Genomic DNA, 11,522 nt, shown 5'->3' on the forward strand with positions numbered 1-11,522 from the left:
GGATTTATGCGCACCAACCATAAAACAATCAAGTGGAAAAACCCATAGCATCATGGCTATCTAGGAAATGGAAAGGCTACGCTAAAACCAATTTCAATCAAGGAAATACTCCATGCCAATGAAAAATCATAACCAAATAATCACATTCATATACCATGCGTCCATAAATCAACAAGGATATCATACATGCAACTTGTTACCAGCAAAGAAATCCAACTATAGTGACTGATCACGTTGTCCCCTTATGCTGTCTTTATTTTCCTTACCTTCCTTCTTGAAATCCAATGTATGCCAAAGTGCTCCCATAATACTCTAAGAATATTCTAAGTGTGCAAGAGTATGAGAGAGTGAGATAATATAAGAGTGCTCCAAGCTAAACCTGGAAACAGTTGTGAACTAATCCTCATAAGCCTTTTCATTACTGAGACCTATATTTTCTTAATTTTCCTTCATTTTTCCTTCAATTTTACTCACATGCAAATTTGTGACCTTTAATCTCCCTTTTCTCCTGTTTTACTTTATTTCATAAATAAAATTCCAGTTAATGTCTCTTTGCCTTTGCCAATTTCCATAGCATGAACAAATCACCATTGATACCCATCACTATTTTTTGCCCAAAATTTAGCTTGGAATACATGTCTATGTCCTTGGTCTTATTTTTATTTACATGGAAAATCAACGAGGGGATGCTCCTTCCAACCTTCACTCTTCCACCCAGATGAGTCCCCCTAAGCATCAATAGTCTACAAAGAAAAATATTTTGTTCTCTTATCCCTTTTTTTTCCATTTTACATCCTCATCCCATATCGACGGTGCATGAGCCTAACCCTAATATAAGAAAAAACATTCATTTTCTCAAGATTTAGTTTTGAGTTTCTAACTACGTCCTCCCTTATCCATCGGGTGGAAGGCAGTTACTTTAATCATTAATGAGCTCCACTCTCCCTAGTCTTCCTAAGACAATGCCCTATCTATCTAGGTGAGTTATTGATCAAATTAATTCTTCATATTAGATGCCTAGGTCTTACATCATCGGGTGACCAAAACCAATAATTTGTTTGCATCCTCAATATTTTTTTCCATATTTTTTATTAATAACTTAATAAAAAAAAAACATGTTTAAATATAGTTACCATTAACAACAAAATGTTTTATGTGTTGAAATAATACTGAGAGGGGGGGCGATGAATCAGTATTATCAAATCAATATAACTTTTTCATTTCCATATTAAGATTCATATACGCTACTTTAGTTAAGGAAAACCGTGTGTATACGCAACTATGTGTAATGCAGCAAGCGTATATCCAGTAGACTTATGATTCAGTTAGTTGATCCTTAATGAGTGCATCAGGACATTATTAACCATATGAAAAGTAAATAGGAGCAGTAAAATAGAACAGATCATCACACACAAGAACCACACATGAACACCATGATGTAAGGTGGAAACCCAATGTGGGTGAAAACCACATGTTGTAAGTCATCTCAATCTTCTTTTTAATAAGAAACTTCTTTTTACAATGATTCTGTACTGGTCCAGTCTTATACCAGTACATAGGCTTCTACCTATAGAAGGCTAAAACCTTCTCTCATTCTCCAACTTCTCCTAGAAGGGAGCTACCACCCCCTTAGCTCTTGTACTAGCCGATCCTTTTACTAGTACATAGGTGCCGACCTACTAAATGCTCCAACCTTCACTCGTTTTCTAGTTGCTACTGAAAGGGAGCTACCACCCCCTTAGCTCTTGTACTAGCTGATGTACTAGTACGTAGGTGCTAACCTACAGAAGGCTACAACCTTCTCTTTCTTCCTCCATGTACCATGTTTCATAAATTTTCAGACGAGATACTCCTGAAGCACAACACCATAATCTAAAGGCCACGTTTCATCTAATTTTCATACTGGACCCATCAATATCATTAAAGCACACAATCAATCAAAACTAGCATCATCAATCTTTGAATCACCCAATACTGAATCACTGGAACCCTGTCAACAAAATGCATTCACCAGAACACAGAACAAAACACTGAACTCTACAACAATATTCAGAACCAACTATATCATCAAAAATCATGCATCAGAGTGCATACGCTACTTGGAAGTGCCAAACCAGCGTGTATACGCAACTTCACCAAGGAAAACCAACGTATATGTCATTAATTACTTACTTATAACTTCGCACCACTTCCTGACTTTTGCCATACCCAGATCATTAGATATACAAAGATAATATGTATGTTAGCAACCAAATCTAGTTCATCAGATCACATAAAGATAAGTCATTCTGATCTTGATCCATTATAGATCTCATCCATCAATATTAAAGCTAAACATAATCAACCAATCTGAATATGCAAAATACTGACACCAGTAAACAATCATCAGAACTTATCAACAACCAGAAACACCTATAGATTCAAACATCATAGCTCATATGGTATACGCTACCTGCGTATGTACACGCTTTTATCATAGTCAACCAGCGTATACATCTGTAAATATTCATTCATGATTTTCAGCTATTCCAAAATTGAGTTATACCCAGATCATAACATTTACAGAACATTACATGCGTCAGTATACAGATCCAGACTAAACAAGATCAAACCATATATAGATGATTCATTCCAAGCCATTAGATCCTGATCTATCCTTAGATCTTGTTCTCCATCAACCGTTGAGATTCCTCCTTAGCTTAGATCAAGAAATGCATCATGAACCCATAACCTGCATACTGGATCTCATCCTTCATCAGATATTCAAGACTTTCTGAATGCCTTTGCCTAATGATCTTCTTCTCCTTTTATAGTCTTAGGCCTTACTCAATACCATGGTCAAAAACTATTGAGAACCAATACTAGGGACCCAATACCTGGGTTCAACACTTTGGACGCAATACCAAGGACCAAAACCATAGGTCTAAATACCACAGGCCCAAAAATAAGCTTTCCCACATGTACGCCTTTTCCGTGCATGAATGTGCGTGCATACAAATACGCGACTTTTGATTAGCAATCTCGCGTGTATACGCGCCTTTGTATATAGCGAACTTGTGTGTATGCCCTACTTGGTATATAGCAAACCTATGTATATACACAACTTGGTACATAGTGAACCGGCGTATAACCTGCATATGTACGCGACTTGGTATATAGTGAACCTGTGTATATACTCTTCTTTTTTCATTTTTTGTAGTCTGATCATCAATTCTTTGCTACTGACTTGCTGCACTATAATATGTCATCTTGCCATCAAGGACAACACTTGTATCATAATGCCAACAATCTCCCCCTTTGGACTTGATGGCAAAGCTAACTTGTCATACTGAGAACTATCATCTAATTCCTTTGAGCTATCCTGCATCCCATGTATTCTGTCACATCTGATATCTCTTCTATAGATTCATCTAGATATATATAAGTGAGTTGTTCTTCTACGAGTGGGTTGCCATCAAGTACAACACATGCATCATAATGCCAACAATCTCCCCCTTTGGACTTGATGGCAACAACGCCAAATCACTCTCCCCCTTTGACATCAAGGGAAAAGGGCGGAACAAGATATTCTCTTTCCTTGATAAACATTCCGCCGTCCATACTCCCATGAGTACCTACTGAAATCTCTGAATGAGCTCCCCCTTTGTATATGTCAAGGTGTACCAATCTGACCATGCTCCCTCTGAGTACATGCTGAAGTCTCTACTCTGCTGAAGTGTTCTGTTCATGCTCCCCCTGACTGTAAGCAAGGTCTACAAAAAGATGTTCTACAAGAATAACATGACTCTATCATAAATGACCTTCCTATCACCAAGGACTCATACATACATCCATCTCCAAACCCAGTGGGGATATACCAATATTGACTCATCCACCCAACCAAGTGGGGATATGCAAGATACCAAATGTTTATACATGACTGAACTATTACATCATCCTTCCCATGCATAGAGGGGGTACAAATTACATCATATGACCAGAAGGGATTCATCAAATGACTACAATAGATAGAGACAAACTATTACATCATGAGTCTTGATATGACATTTATAACAGAGACCAAACATCTAAATAAGATCATGACAGTCACCATCAACTATCATACACAATGTATGATCTGCTCCATAATCATCTGAAAACAGCATCTAGACTAGCAACAAGGTATGTCTGCATCAACTCATCCTTTTGAACAGAATTCTGCATATGACATACAAAATCATTCACATTATATCATATGTGAAAAACACCATAGCCATCTCATCAATATCTACATGATCCAAGTATCATCACATGGGAACATTTGCATCAATCAACATATGTAAGTATCAACCTATCATCATATAGGTAAGAACTTATCATCATCATGTCTCCAACAATGCAACTTTGAGTAAACATTCATGTATCGAGCACTATGTATCTTGAGCTGAAGATCATTTGTCAAGACTTCTTGATATTATCAACAGCAACAATCCTCATCCACATGAGCGCCAAGAACTATAGGAATCCTGCATCATAATTGTATTATATGATCTTTAAGCATATGAAGACAATAGCATAAGAGTGACTCATCATCAAGTGTATTCAAGCTTTGTACTTCTCCTTATCCTTATGAAGATCACCATGTAAGCACCATATATGCATCCACAAATCTGATCAAAACACCAACTATGTAAACCAAGAATCATATGAGATTTTGTCATGGACAACTCATAACCATATCATAGCAAGATGTATCATTTAGCCATATAAGCATCATCACTAAGGACTACTAACCATAATACCAACAATGTATTATTAAAAGCATATGCTCCCCCTGAACCTGTGCCATCTTGCTTACTGTCAAATCTGATCATGCATATATTAGCAAGAAGTATCATCATCCACAAGTTAAGATCAAATTATTCCTAAACATCTTGCAAGTATCAAGACATTTCCACACAACATCAACAGATTGTAACCATTATGAAATGGAGCAAATAATGGACTGAATCATATCAGACCCCTTTTCCTGAGCCTGCCCACTGCTTTTCCTCAAACTAACATATACGTGACTATGCAGTAACCAACTCGCGTATATACGCGACTTCCCTTTATGAAACTTGCATATGAGATTTAGGACACTGAAGTTTTGCACTTTCAGGTCCCTCTGAGTCTGTTATGTCTTTATATTGTGTTGTGCCACATCTTTCTAACTGTACTTCCTTCTTCTTCCATATCTTCAAGTGTGATGATGTTTTCTCCTTTTGGTATGGTGCCCTTACTTTGTTCCTGGATTTCTTTGTTGTATGTCCAAGCTTGTTACATGCATAACATCTTACATGTCTCACATTCCTTCTATAGCAATCAATAGCTCTGTGATCAAACATATTGCAAGCAAAGAAATATATCGTAAAGTACCTGGAACGTGATGATCTTTCTCAGTGATATTCTTGAACCATTCTTCTTCTACATCTGGCTGCAACATGTCCAGTATTATGACATACATAACATTCAACATTATTCATTTGAGGAATTGACCAACTATTATTTCCATAGTTAGGAAATAAAGATTTTCTTTGAAGAATTTATTTCCTTGGTTGTTGATGGGATTGACCTCTCATCTCCTTGTTTAGCATTTCAGATTTTACATTAGAGTCCCTTGTCTTACTTTGTGAACTAGATTCTCCTTCAACAGATTCATGAAAACCAAGACCCGTTTTGATAGCAGGAGACCTTTGACTACTAAGAATATCATCCAAGATCTTAGTACTATCTTGAAATCATAAGAGCTTATCCTTTTCTTCTAAGTTACCTTTAAGAATATTTACCTAAACTTGATGTTGCTCCTCCTTTTCATGATACTGCTTCTTCATGTTTTCTTCAGCTTTTCTTCCTTCTTCCAACTAATGTCTTAGTTCAAGAACTTCGTTTTCTTGATTTTCAAGAGCTTGGAGTAGTTCTTTATTCCACCTTTTTGATTCTTCAATATCTTCTTTTAGCAAGAGGATCGTAGCTTCAAGACTTTCATAGTAACTGGATCTGTCTCTGAGTTTCTTGATTGTTGTGCTCCTTTCATTGACTTCATTTCTTAATGATGTCACTTCATCCTGCAACTTTTGGCATTGATCTTCCTTGATCTTGAATAACTTCCTTACCTTGTTTCCTTCCACTAGTTGAGCTTTTAGTTTGGTAGCTTCTTCTTTGAAGGCACATTCCCTTTTGTTCAATATATCTTGTTGATCTCTAATTTTTTCTGTAAGCCTTTTAAATTTTGCCTCTATTTTATATCTTTCTTGCTCACCCATAAGAGCAAATTCAATTGTTTCGCTATCACTTTCATCATCTTCAAAAGGATGGATAAACGTATCACCAGAGTATAAAAAATTCATACCTGCTAGTTCTTTTGCTTGTTCATCTTCTTTCTAAAGTGATTCTGAATCTGAAGTGCTTCTTCCACATATTTCCCAATCGATTCTCCCATTGTCATAGCTCTTCTGAGATGTCTTCTTCTTCTTAGGTGCTTTCTTCTTAAGCTTCTTTCCCATTGATCTACGGATCTCCTTCAAGCGATCAAGCTTCTACCAAAGGACCTGCTCTGATACCAATTGTTAGAAATAATACTGAGAGGGGGGGGGTGAATCAGTATTATCAAATCAATATAACTTTTTCATTTCCATATTAAGATTCATATGTGCTACTTAAGTTAAGGAAAACCGCGTGTATACACAACTATTTGTAATGCAACAAGCGTATATCTAGTAGACTTATGATTCAGTTAGTTGATCCTTAATGAGTGCATCAAAACATTATTAACCATATGAACAGTAAATAGGAGCAATAAAATAGAACAGATCATCACACACAAGAAGCACACATGAACACCATGATGTAAGGAGGAAATCCAATGTGGGTGAAAACCACCTGTTGCAAGTCGTCTCAATCTTATTTTTAATAAGAAACTTATTTTTACAATGATTCTGTACTAGTGCAGTCTTATACCAGTACACAGGCTTCTACCTGCAGAAGGCCACAACCTTCTCTCATTCTCCAGCTTCTCCTGGAAGGGAGCTACCACCCCCTTAGCTCTTGTACTAGCCGATCCTTTTACTAGTACGTAGGTGTCGACCTATTGAATGCTCCAACCTTCACTCGTTTTCCAGCTGCTACTGAAAGAGAGCTACCACCCCCTTAGTTCTTGCACTAGCTGATGTACTAGTATGTAGGTGCCGACCTACAGAAGGCTACAACCTTCTCTTTCTTCCTCCAGGTACCACGTTTCATAAATTTTCAAACTGGATACTCCTGAAGCACAACACCATAATCTGAAGGCCACGTTTCATCTAATTTTCATACTGGACCCATCAATATCATTAAAGCACACAATCAATCAACACTAGCATCGTCAATCTCTAAATCACCCAATATTGAATCATTGAAACCCTGCCAACAAATTGCAATCACTAGAACACAGAGCGGAACACTGAACTCTACAACAATTTTCAGAACCAACTATATCATCAAAAATCATGCATCAGAGTGCATACGCTACTTGGAAGTGCCGAACCAGCATGTATACGCAACTTCACCAAGGCAAACCATCGTATATGTCATTAATTACTTACTTATAACTTCGCTCCACTTCCTAACTTCAGACATACCCAGATCATTAGATATACAAAGATAATATGTATGTTAGCACCAATTCTAGTTCATCAGATCACATAAAGATAAGTCATTCTGATCCTGATCCATTATAGATCTCATCCATCAATATTAAAGCTAAACATAATCAACCAATCTGAATATGCAGAATACTGACACCAGTAAACAATCATCAGAACTTATCAACAACTAGAAACACCTATAACTTCAAACATCATAGCTCATATGGTATACGCTACCTGCGTATGTACACGCTTTTATCATAGTCAACCAGCGTATACATCTGTAAATATTCATTCATGATTTTCAGCTATTCCAAAATTGAGTTATACCCAGATCATAACATTTACAGAACATTACATGTGTTAGTATACAGACCTAGACTAAACAAGATCAAACCATATAGAGATGATTCATTCCAAGCCATTAGATCCTGATCTATCCTTAGATCTTGTTCTCCATCAACCATTGAGATTCCTCCTTAGCTTAGATCAAGCAATGCATCATGAACCCATAACATGTATATTGGATCTCATCCTTCATCAGATAATCAAGACTTTCTCAATGCCTTTGCCTAATGATCTTCTTCTCCTTTTATAGTCTTAGGCCTTACTCAATACCATGGTCCAAAACCATTGAGAACCAATACTAGGGACCCAATACCTGGGTTCAACACTTCAGATGCAATGCCAAGGACCAAAACCATAGGTCTAAATACCACGGACCCAAAAATAAGCTTTCCCACTTGTACGCGTTTTTCCGTGCATGAAAGTGCGTGCATATGGATACATGACTTTTGATCAGCAATCCCGTGTGTATACGCGCCTTTGTATATAGTGAACCTGCATGTATAACCTGGGTGTATACCCTACTTGGTATATAGCGAGCCTGCATATATACGCAACTTGGTACATAGTGAACCTGCATATAACCTGCATATGTACGCGACTTGGTATATAGTGAACCTGCATATATACTCTTCTTTCTTCATTTTTTGTAGTCTAATCATCAATTCTTTGCTACTGACCTGTTGCACTATAATCTGTCATCTTGGCATCAAGGACAACACTTGTATCATAATGCCAACATTATGTTACAGATAAACCAGTCTCATTAAGTCTTAAATTCACAACATCATCACACATGACATATATAAATTCACAATTAACACTAAGTCAAGAGATATCACAAATGCTTAACACAACCAAATGTTATGCATGGTCTATAGTTGGTGTGCCATCAAGGTCCTACATGTAGTGGTCTAATAATGTGAGGCCCATTTACATGGCCTGAAGATTTTGAACATGTGAATAGATATTGATTTGAATGGACTCTAGTCTACCCTTTTCATCACACACACACACACACACACACACACACACACACATAGATATATGTGTGTGTGTGTGTGTGTGTGTATACAAAATGAATTTATGTAAACTAAATTTAGATAACAATAATCAAAGTATCTTGAAATTTTTCGGGTCTTTAATTAGGTTGATGTCACTTTCCTCCTAATGATCCTCAAAACCTTCCCACCTATTTTTCCACCTAGCTAACTAGAAACAATCAATTTTGCTTTCTAGCCATAGGAAACCCCACAAGATCTCTATCCCTCCTTGTGAAAACCTAAAACCACAACTGGTGTGCAAACCACTATTACCCAACGCCTTCTTCAACCTCCATATACTGTAACAACTCCTTACTGTCAAAATTTTCCAGGTTTCCAACTTTTTTCTCCTCCCTTGGACTCAAAACAAAATATCCAGATGAAAAGAGAGCCCGCACCATTCTATACCTTACTTCATTTATCCCTTACAAATCTCCTAAATATATTCCCCATTAATGGACAACCTACAAAGTCAAAATTCCTCCCAAACTAAAGTCTTCGTCCCCTGTCCCAACATACAAGATTAAAAAAAAAAAGAAAAAAAAAAGACAATTCCCTAAATAATAATAATAATTAATATACAATAAAATGAACAAAAAATCTCAATGATCTAGTCAAAAATAAATTAGGCATGTGAGGGCACAGTTTAATTGATGTTAAATTACTTACATAAATTATCGAATAGGGCTAGTAATCTCATGAAGTGTAAGTGCACTGTATGTGCTAGAAGCCTTTTATTCTAAATTAAATTGAGTTATGGAAATGCACATGTCTTCTATGAGTAAATTAGTTATTCTTAGAAAATAAGATTAACTCTACAATTATGATCACACACTCTTGCTTAAAACTACTTTTTTCCTATAGAAATCTCACACTTTTCTTTGAAATAAAAATCTCACACTCGATATAAATGAAAACTAATTCGACACTTTTCATAAGTAAAAATTGTATACACATACTAAATTCCAGAAGCAAAAACTATTCTTGATCTATTCACACATTTGATTAACTAGAAATCATAATTGCATGAAAACAAAATGAAACAAACTCTTGCTTAAAACACATTCACACTTGCCTTAATTAAAGTTCACACATACATGAAATTTAACATCCAATTCTACAAATAAAATCCACTGTTTACAAGAAAAATAAAGTTTTGTTTAATTGATTAAAGTATAAAATTATGTCAATGTTTCTAAGCTCTATCCATGTGCATCCAAAGTCTATTAACATAAGAAATGATTAGTAGAGTGGACTAAATTCAAATTGCTAAATAAATATTAACTCTAAATTAAAATCCTACTCACACAACTATACTACAAATCTATATCAATCTCACTTCACTCTAAAACAAATTGATTAAGCAATATTAATAAAACAATCATAAGAATTCATTTGAAAATAAAAAATAAGCATTTAAACAAACTAATGAAATGCTAGAACAAAATAGAGAATTGAAATGCTATCTATAGTTAATGAAAACCTTACAACTTGAGGGGGCCCTCTTGCTAGATGTAGGCAGTAGCACAACTCGTCTACAAGGATAAATACACATCAATACCATGCAAAACAAAGGAATGAAACAAAAACAGAGTCTTATATTTGAAATAGTAGAGTTTTTCAAACAATAATTCCCCCTCATCAAATAGATTACAGTGGTTTTATAGATCTCTGAAGCAACTAGAAATTCAGAATTTCATTGCATGAATTCTACCATGATATCTCAACAAATCAATTTGAGAAGGATTTTAGGATAAAATATAAGCCCAAATATTATCATAATGATCTTCTTGCCACAAATTTTCTAAAGAACAGCTCATTCTGGCTTATTTATTGGTTGTGCATTAAATGACAATTTAAAAAAAACGTATATCCACGTAATCTACAAAATAAGTCTCCAAATATCTTCAAAAATGTCTCAAATGGTAATGAACTTGAGAAAAATGCTAATCTAGAACCTAACTGGATCCGTTTTGAACAAAACCCATGTTTTTGTTTTCCGAAATTCGCTTTTGTTTGCTCAAAAAACATGTTTTAAGTTGACTGGTCAAACCTGTTGTGTTTTTCCCTTGACTTGATGTTGGAGGTCCACACGTGCGAGCTAGGTGGTATTTTACCAATAGAAATCCATATTGGAACCTTTAGAAACAATGTCCATGTGTCGGATTTCCTTCTAGAGAGGTTATACTACCTCAACCATGGAGGTGGCTATGGAAAATTAATAAAAGTGCAGAAACTTGAACTTGCTAAACTATCATTAGTTAAAACCATGAAAAATTACTCTTAATCTACGAAAAATAAAGGAAAACAATGTTAATTAACCATTTGGACATATAGAGACACATCATGAAGAATTATGGTGAAAATGTGGCAAGTGAGTGAAATGGTGGAATGGATGGTTGGAAGTACTCGCTTAGTGAATGACAAAGACAAGTGAAAATGATGACAAATAAATGACCCAATAGTTCTCCTCCCTTGGACTCAAAACAAA

This window comes from Pinus tabuliformis, chromosome J (genome assembly GCF_031772625.1).
Source record: "Pinus tabuliformis cultivar Carrire ecotype Pingquan chromosome J, CPIR1, whole genome shotgun sequence".
In the NCBI taxonomy this organism is placed as follows: domain Eukaryota; kingdom Viridiplantae; phylum Streptophyta; class Pinopsida; order Pinales; family Pinaceae; genus Pinus; species Pinus tabuliformis.